The sequence below is a fragment of the Lynx rufus genome, unplaced genomic scaffold, assembly GCF_022079265.1.
Source record: "Lynx rufus isolate CCGP_SWC_20201006 ecotype Redwood Valley unplaced genomic scaffold, mLynRuf1.p SCAF_10, whole genome shotgun sequence".
In the NCBI taxonomy this organism is placed as follows: Eukaryota; Metazoa; Chordata; class Mammalia; order Carnivora; family Felidae; genus Lynx; species Lynx rufus.
The window spans coordinates 2,252,102-2,259,854 of NW_025814824.1; the positions used below are offsets into that span (position 1 = coordinate 2,252,102).

At 41.8% G+C, this 7,753-nt stretch overlaps 1 pseudogene; it reads right to left on the bottom strand.

The window, feature by feature from the left end:
• Positions 1 to 608: 608 nt before the first annotated feature.
• On the bottom strand, positions 609 to 783 carry LOC124505441 (uncharacterized; annotated as a pseudogene).
• Between the last annotated feature and the right edge of the window lie 6,970 nt (positions 784 to 7,753).

Here is a 7,753-nt window from a genome sequence, read left to right on the forward strand (position 1 = left end):
CCCAGCAACGCCAGCGGTCGGTGCTGTCGGTGTTCTGGATTTGACCGTTCCCATGGGTGTGGAGAGCTGGATTACCTTCAGCGCAGGGATCGCAGCATCCGGGTGTGGGCGTGGCAGTGGTTGTTTTCGTCTCCAATACTGTTTTTATGATTAAATACCTAGAAACATCTTCCAGTTTAAATTTTATTTTATTTTTTCAACGTTTTATTTTATTTTTGGGACAGAGAGAGACAGAGCATGAACGGGGGAGGGGCAGAGAGAGAGGGAGACACAGAATCGGAAACAGGCTCCAGGCTCTGAGCCATCAGCCCAGAGCCTGACGCGGGGCTCGAACTCACACACCGCAAGATCGTGACCTGGCTGAAGTCGGACGCTCAACCGACTGCGCCACCCAGGCGCCCCCATCTTCCAGTTTAGAGGAAGCACTTGTCATTATGAAACCAGGGTTGACTGGTGCAGATCGGAGAGGGAAAATCATCCTTTTACTGCACAACAATCAGCACTCTTGTCACATGGAAATGAAACATTACAACAAAAGATGTTTTATACACACACACACACACACACACACACACACACACAGATATACATATATATGTAAGATGTTAAGATGTTACATATTTTTAAAAACTCAAAATGCAATTTTAAGTCTTTTTCTTAAATGTTTCTCTTTCCTTTAATGCATGCATTGCCACACCCCATAAAGCAATGGGAAAAAAATCAGATTTAAACAGGAAAGAACAGAGGCTACATTCGATCTTAGCCAAAAGGCCAAGAGGCAACTGCACATATAATTCCGAGTAATGATTTTCAGTGATGTTTTAGGGAGTTACAAATATAGAAAAACAGGATGTTGTGACAAACTCATCAAGAGGTGCTAGGCGCTAACGAGAAATTCCTTTGATTCAGGGAGAGGGAGAAAGTGCCAGTGAGTTCGGGACCAGTGGCACAGCTCTTCACTGGTTCACCTACGGAGACAAGACAGGCTTCATCTTGGAAAAGAGGCTCAGGCAGGAAGCCCCTGGAGCCCTCTAGACCCCAGTTCCCTCTTCTGGAACAAAAAAGAGGGGCTCACGACATGGTGGTCATTAACTTTGCTCCCCTGTTAGATAAATACGGACTAACTTATCTAAAACCAGGTATGACATTATCAAGGTACTTGAGACAATGACAAACGGTCAGTCCAGCCTCAGGCTCTTGTAGAGGACACACTAGCTCTGGCCGTGGGGAAGGAAGGTGCAGCAGGCCTGGGGTCACCACACACTGTGGGCCGAAAGGAAACTAGAGACCCCTTGAGATGCCCCCTTAGGCCCCTAGCGTGCTTGCTCCAGCCTTCGGGCTTGCTTCTCAGCTCGGTGTTTCTGCCATTCGGAAAGCTCCTAAAAAAGAAATATTCCAGTATTTTGACACGGTTATTTCAGAGATAGCCTGGATGCTAACATTTTTTTTTTTTTTTGAGAACCATTTACTTTCACGTAATCAGAACTCCATCCTGGTATTATCAATCACTTTGGAGAAACTGTGGCAAATTTGGTGCTTTTCTTACAAAACCATGCAAGCTTTGTGAAAACCTTCCTTCAATCATGATCTGCTGAAATGGTGTTTGTGAGGTCACTTCCATACAAGAAATGTAAAAAAAAGAATTAAATGAATCATGTTATCCTCCTCCATGACCCCAACCTCCCCCACAAACAATAATTGGAATTGTTTCAAAATGTCTCCACCCCTACACAATGAATTTTTGACGAAGTAATTTTATGGCACTTGAACTTGATCAATAAATTCTGGTCAATACCATTGAAGGTGAGTTTGCCTAATATGGCGGCCACATCATCGGATCCCAAATGTCACTGGGTCAGTGGGGGCTGCACACAGCTCATCTTTGTGACCACAACTGAGTCCTCAGACAAGTAAATCAAGACAAAGTCATTTACCAAAGACACATACAGAAGGTCTTTTGTTTGTTCTTGTTTTTATCTGGTAGTTTTCTGATCCTGAAGCTTCAATTTCTGAAGACATGAATTTTATCTGTTAAAAACACCCATAGATTTTAGAGCGTAAGGTAAAAGTTCTTATGTTACAACATGCAACTGGGTTTCACTACTTTTTTTAATCATGGGAGAAGCCAGGGGATTTATGAGATCTACCTAAGACATTAACCAGACTCCTCCTCTTCAGTCTCTGATGTGCACAAGAGAGATGTATAACTCCCATCTGCTTGTAATAAGAATAAAAGTTTAAAACCTGAGGTTTTATTGTTACCTTAAAGAATCAAATCTTTTATTTGAAATCAGAAAACTGAAAACCAATTTAGGGAGGAAGTCTAACGTCCCCTGGAGCAAATGTGAGTTTCTTTCAGCTTAGAAATAATGATAAGCTGTGGTGTCTGAAAGGCAAACGCTTTCTTCTTTTAGAGACAGCATGACCGTGACCACGAAGGAGTGCCTCTCAGCTCAGTCCTGCTGCCCTGCCCTGTCACCTGGAAGTTACCTCTCCTGTGACCACCACTGGTTTTCTTGAAACTTCGAGTCTGAAATTGGCTTGGAAGGTCTACAGGTGAGCACATATGTATTTTGCTTTCTTAAGAGAAATTCCCATGATCTGAAGGTGATGTTTTTGCAGGAGTCTGTGTCCTTGGCCAGATTCCCACTTCCTAGATTTTCTTATGCTGAGATGCTTAGTCCAATCTCATTAACTACTTTATTCACCCGTGACCAAAACTAGTTTAAATTCTTACCTCTCTCAGAGAGGTTCACAAATTGATGAGGGGGAAATTATTTGTTCTTTAAAAGCACTTGAGGGGCGCCTGGGTGGCACAGTCGGTTAAGCGTCCGACTTCAGCCAGGTCACGATCTCACGGTCTGTGAGTTCGAGCCCCGCGTCAGGCTCTGGGCTGATGGCTCAGAGCCTGGAGCCTGTTTCCGATTCTGTGTCTCCCTCTCTCTCTGCCCCTCCCCCGTTCATGCTCTGTCTCTCTCTGTCCCAAAAATAAATAAACGTTGAAAAAAAAATTAAAAAAAAATAAAAGCACTTGAGAACCTATCAGAAATGTTAGACTGGGCCACTTTTATTTATTTATTTATTTAATGTTAATTTATTTTAGAGGGAGGGAGAGGGAGAGGGAGAGGGAGAGAGAGAGAGAGAGAGAGAGAGCGAGCGAGCGCACAAGGAGTGGAGCAGCAGAGAGAGAGAGAGGGAGACACAGAATCTGAAGCAGGCTCCAGGCTCTGAGCTGTCAGCACAGAGCCCGACGCGGGGCTTGAACCCACCAACTGAGAGATCATGACCTGAGCCAAAGTTGGATGCTTCACCGACTGAGCCACCCAGGAGTCCCAGGATTAGGCCAGTTTTAAAAATCTGTATACTGCAGAATACGATGATATGCAAAATATTGGAAGAGATAGTCAAACAAGTTGGGAGAGACTGGGTTACGATGAGATTAAAGGACATTTTAATCTCAGGACTTCTCAGACTCTTCCTTTGCCTGCCCCACAACCCAACATCCTCATTCTCAGCCATCAGGTATATACAGTGGGAATTTGAATGTTCATCCGAAAACCAGAAGATGAAAACATAATGGCCCCAAATCACCAAAGCTATCACAGATCTTCCCACATCCATGTAGGAGCAGTTCTGTAATAAAGACCATAACAATGGATGGCACAAATTATTAATGAATTAGGAAAAGGAAAATGACATAAGTCTTCAGAATGAAACAGTTATGTCCTTAGCCACTACATGGTGAGATTTCCAAAATACCAAGACTGAAGGGTGGTGTGCATAGCACCCCCCTGGTGAGGAGACATTGCACCAAGGCTTTATGGAGAGAGAGTAGACTGGACAGACATTTGGGAACAGAGCACACCAGGCTGTGGAACCAGCTGTGGCGTTGCCCCACGTGGGACCTCACTTGGCACACTTGAGGATGTGTGAAAATTGTCTAAGTATAATGAAGGAGATGTTTCAGATCAGTGCAGAGAGGATGAACAGTCCAATGAGTGGTTTTGGAACAAATGAGTATCTCTTTGGAAAATATACATAATCTTATATTCCAAGTACATACACACACACACACACACACACACACACACACACACCATAAATTCTGGATAAATTAGGGAACTAAATGTAGTGACTTCCAGTTAGAGATAGTAGATTTATATTCTCTCCTTCCCCTGACCTCAGTAAAACTACGTGAAAGGATTTTTGAAAACATAAACCCACAAAGAGAAAAGGAAAAGAGACAGCAACAGATTTTCAGAAGCTAGAAAGCAGGGATGAGTAGAAACTGACTAAGCAGAACATGGAGAGCCAAATCACAAGCCAGCAGTGGGGAGGTCCAGGAGAAAAGGCAGCAAAAAATCCTCAAAGCCTCAGAAATTGGGAGCATGCGGGCCCTCAGGAGGAAAGACAGTGGGCTATGAATTAGAAGATCATTTAAGATCTGCTTAAGGAGCAGTGGACACTCATCTTATTCACCGTTCCTCACAGATGGGGACTCCTCCTCCCCCTAACAGAAAGCTGGAGGTTTGTTCCTTGGAGGGGCCAAGGAAAACACGTCCATGTGGGGGGGACCCCAACTGGTTGACTTGAGATTCTTGCCCTTCTTCTCCAATGTGGCCCCAGGACTTGGTCTCTAGGAGCAAGTCTGAAGCTGTGTCTTTGGTGATTTGGAACCAAGCCAAGCAGAAGGACCTAAATACATTAGAAACAGGGATCCCTCCCACCCCCACGCCAGACATCTCATCCCTCCCGCCCCACAGTGAAGCTCACTGGGCACAAAGAACTCACACATCAGCAGACAGCCAAGAGGCACAAATGCTTAAACAAACCGACCAGATGAATGACAGGGATGGGAACAGACAGGAGGGGCACCTGGAAGGTGCAGAGGCTGCATATGAAAAGAAAACTAAAAATCATTAATGTCCTCAGAAGGCCGAGAGGAAATATTACACTTTGGGGGGAAAGCACCAGCAAAGGAATAGCTAGAGAACTATAAATTTAAACTAGGATATCAGAAAAGTCACACTGGATGATATATTTGACAATGCTAATCTTAGGGACTCGTGTTCATGGAAACACATCATAGGAGTGAAAGGCAAGCCACAGGATAGCAGAAAATATTTGCGATCTTATCTCCAGTGAAGTAATAGTATCCAGTACACATAGGGAATATCTATAAATACGAAAAAAGATAGAAAACCAATAGAAAATTGGGCAAAAGGTTTGGTAGTCACTTTATAAAAGAGAACATTCAAATGGGTATGAAAAGGTGTTCAACTTCAAGAAGAAGCAACTTAAGACCACCTGATATACCAGCCACCAGAGTAGCTAGTGAGAAACAAACATACTAACAACCCAAGTATTGGTGAGAATGTAAAGTGATCAGAACAATAACACTCTGTTGCAGGAGTGTCAGTTGCTAAAACCGCTTTGGAAAACTGTTTGGCAACATCTACTAATGTTTGATGCATTCAATAATTCTACTCCTCGGCATATACCCAACAGAAACACACACATATATTTACTAGAAGACACCTACAAGAATGTATCTATCAGCAGCAAAATGGACAAATAAACCGTGGTATATTCATTCAAAAAATACCATACAGAAATGAGAATGCACACAAGATAAATTAATTTCACAAACGTTGAGTGAACAAAGTCAGACACAAAGGAATAGAATTCTGTGTGATTCCATGTGTATGCAGTTCAAAACCAAGTAAAGCTAATTTATAATGTTAGAAACAAGGGGCAGCTGTTTCCTTTAGGAATGGCAGTGCCTGAGAAAGGCACAGAGGCATCTGGTAATGTTGTCTTTCTAGACCCAAGTGCTGGCCACATGAGTGTTTTCACTTTGTGAAAATTCACACAGTTGAACACTTGATTTGTGGGTTTTGCTATATTTAATACAAAGTTACTTATAAAACCATACTAGAAAGGTGGAAGATGAAGATATGGCATGCTCTCAGGAAATACAAAACAATGACCATGATTACAAATGGGGAGAAAGATGAAACAAGACAAAAAAGTCTGGAAGACCAACTTCAGAAGGCCAACTTCAAATGAAGTGAGTTTCTGAGAGAACAAATTGAGAAATGGTGGTGGGGGTAGGAATTAAAGAAATACTTCAAGAAAATATCTCATGACTAAAGATTTGAATTGCCAAATTGAAAAGATGCACCAAGTTTGGACCACATTAAATGATAATAGTCCCCCATCAAAGCACATCATTTTCAGAATCCTGGGAACAGAAAGATAATTTCGTGTTCCCATAGAGAAAAAGTAGATCAAATACAAAGAATGGGAATCATAATAACCTTGAAATTCTCAACAACAACAACGGAAGCTAAAAGACAATGGAGGAATGTCTTCAATATTGAGATTGCCATCTTTTATACCCAGCCAAAGTATCAAATATGGAGCTGGATAAAGACATATTTAGATGTGAAGTGCTCAAAAAATTTACTTCCCATTCCCATTTCCCAGGAAGCTGAGAGGATGTTCTTGACCAAAATGAGGAAATAAAACAAGAAAAAGTATGATCTAACATTCAGGAAACAATAAGCTCCAAATGAAAGAGGTGAAGAGAACCCCAGGATGATACAGGGGGAGATTGCAGGATGCCACATGGAGGTAGGTCTGCAGAACCATCAGCCTGGCCACAGATCAGAACTCAGGACATAGTTTCAGGAAGATGATATCGTGCTAATGTGTATGAACACATCAAGAGAAGCTCTTCACAAATGGAGTAGAACTTGAAATTAATTAAGTGGTAAATATATATATATATATATATATATATATATATAATCAATAAGAGACTGTTAGTAGCTCATGAAAAAACACAAAGTTTTAGGGTTTGTAGGGTAGCAACAGTCGAGAGTACAGAATATAAATCCAGAATGTCTGGGGTTCAAATTCTAACACACAAAGACTGACTTACCTTGATCAAGTCACTTGACCTCCCTGGGCCTCAAGTGTAAAATCAGGGTTGTTATAACAGTCTTTGGAAGAGATTTGTGAAAACTGAAGTCCTTGGAAGCCTGCCCAGCCCAAAGAAAGCGCTGTGTGAGCGTTAACTATCATCATTGTTACCACCAGCACCACCATAATCATTGTGGTCCAGCTGGTGGTTCAGCTGTGAAGGGTGTGACTATAATAGAATGCTGAGATTTTTAAAAAATTCTTTCAACTAGATAGGGAAAAAGAGAAGACAGACATTGCTGTGGAATCAGGGAAGGGGAAGAAGAAAACCATCATCTTCCCCTTGGCGAAGTCTTAGATACTTTTTACAACTAAAAAATAAAGAAGTATAGCAATATACACATGCTTGTTTGAGATAGGGGTGGATATCAAAAGAAATAGCTAAGAGAATTGCCGAGAGCTGCTTTGTGAGGGCAGAAAATGGGGGAAGTGTTATTCTTTGTAACAATCTTCAAAAAGTATGTGCAGATATACTTTCATTTTAAAAATCAAAATTAAATTTTTCTTTAAAAAAGAAGTCTCCAGGACAGATGGTTTCACTGGAGAATTCTACCCAGTATTTAAAAAAGAATCAATGCCAATAATGCACAATCTTTTCCAGAAAACATGAGAGAGCATTTTCCCATTTCATTTTAGGAAGCCAGTTTTATACTGACACCAGATCCAAAGCCAGGACCAAAAAGGGAAACTGCAGACCAATATCCCTCCTGAACGGAGATGTAAAACCCACTGAGAGTACTGGCAAATAGGATTCAGCAGCACTGAA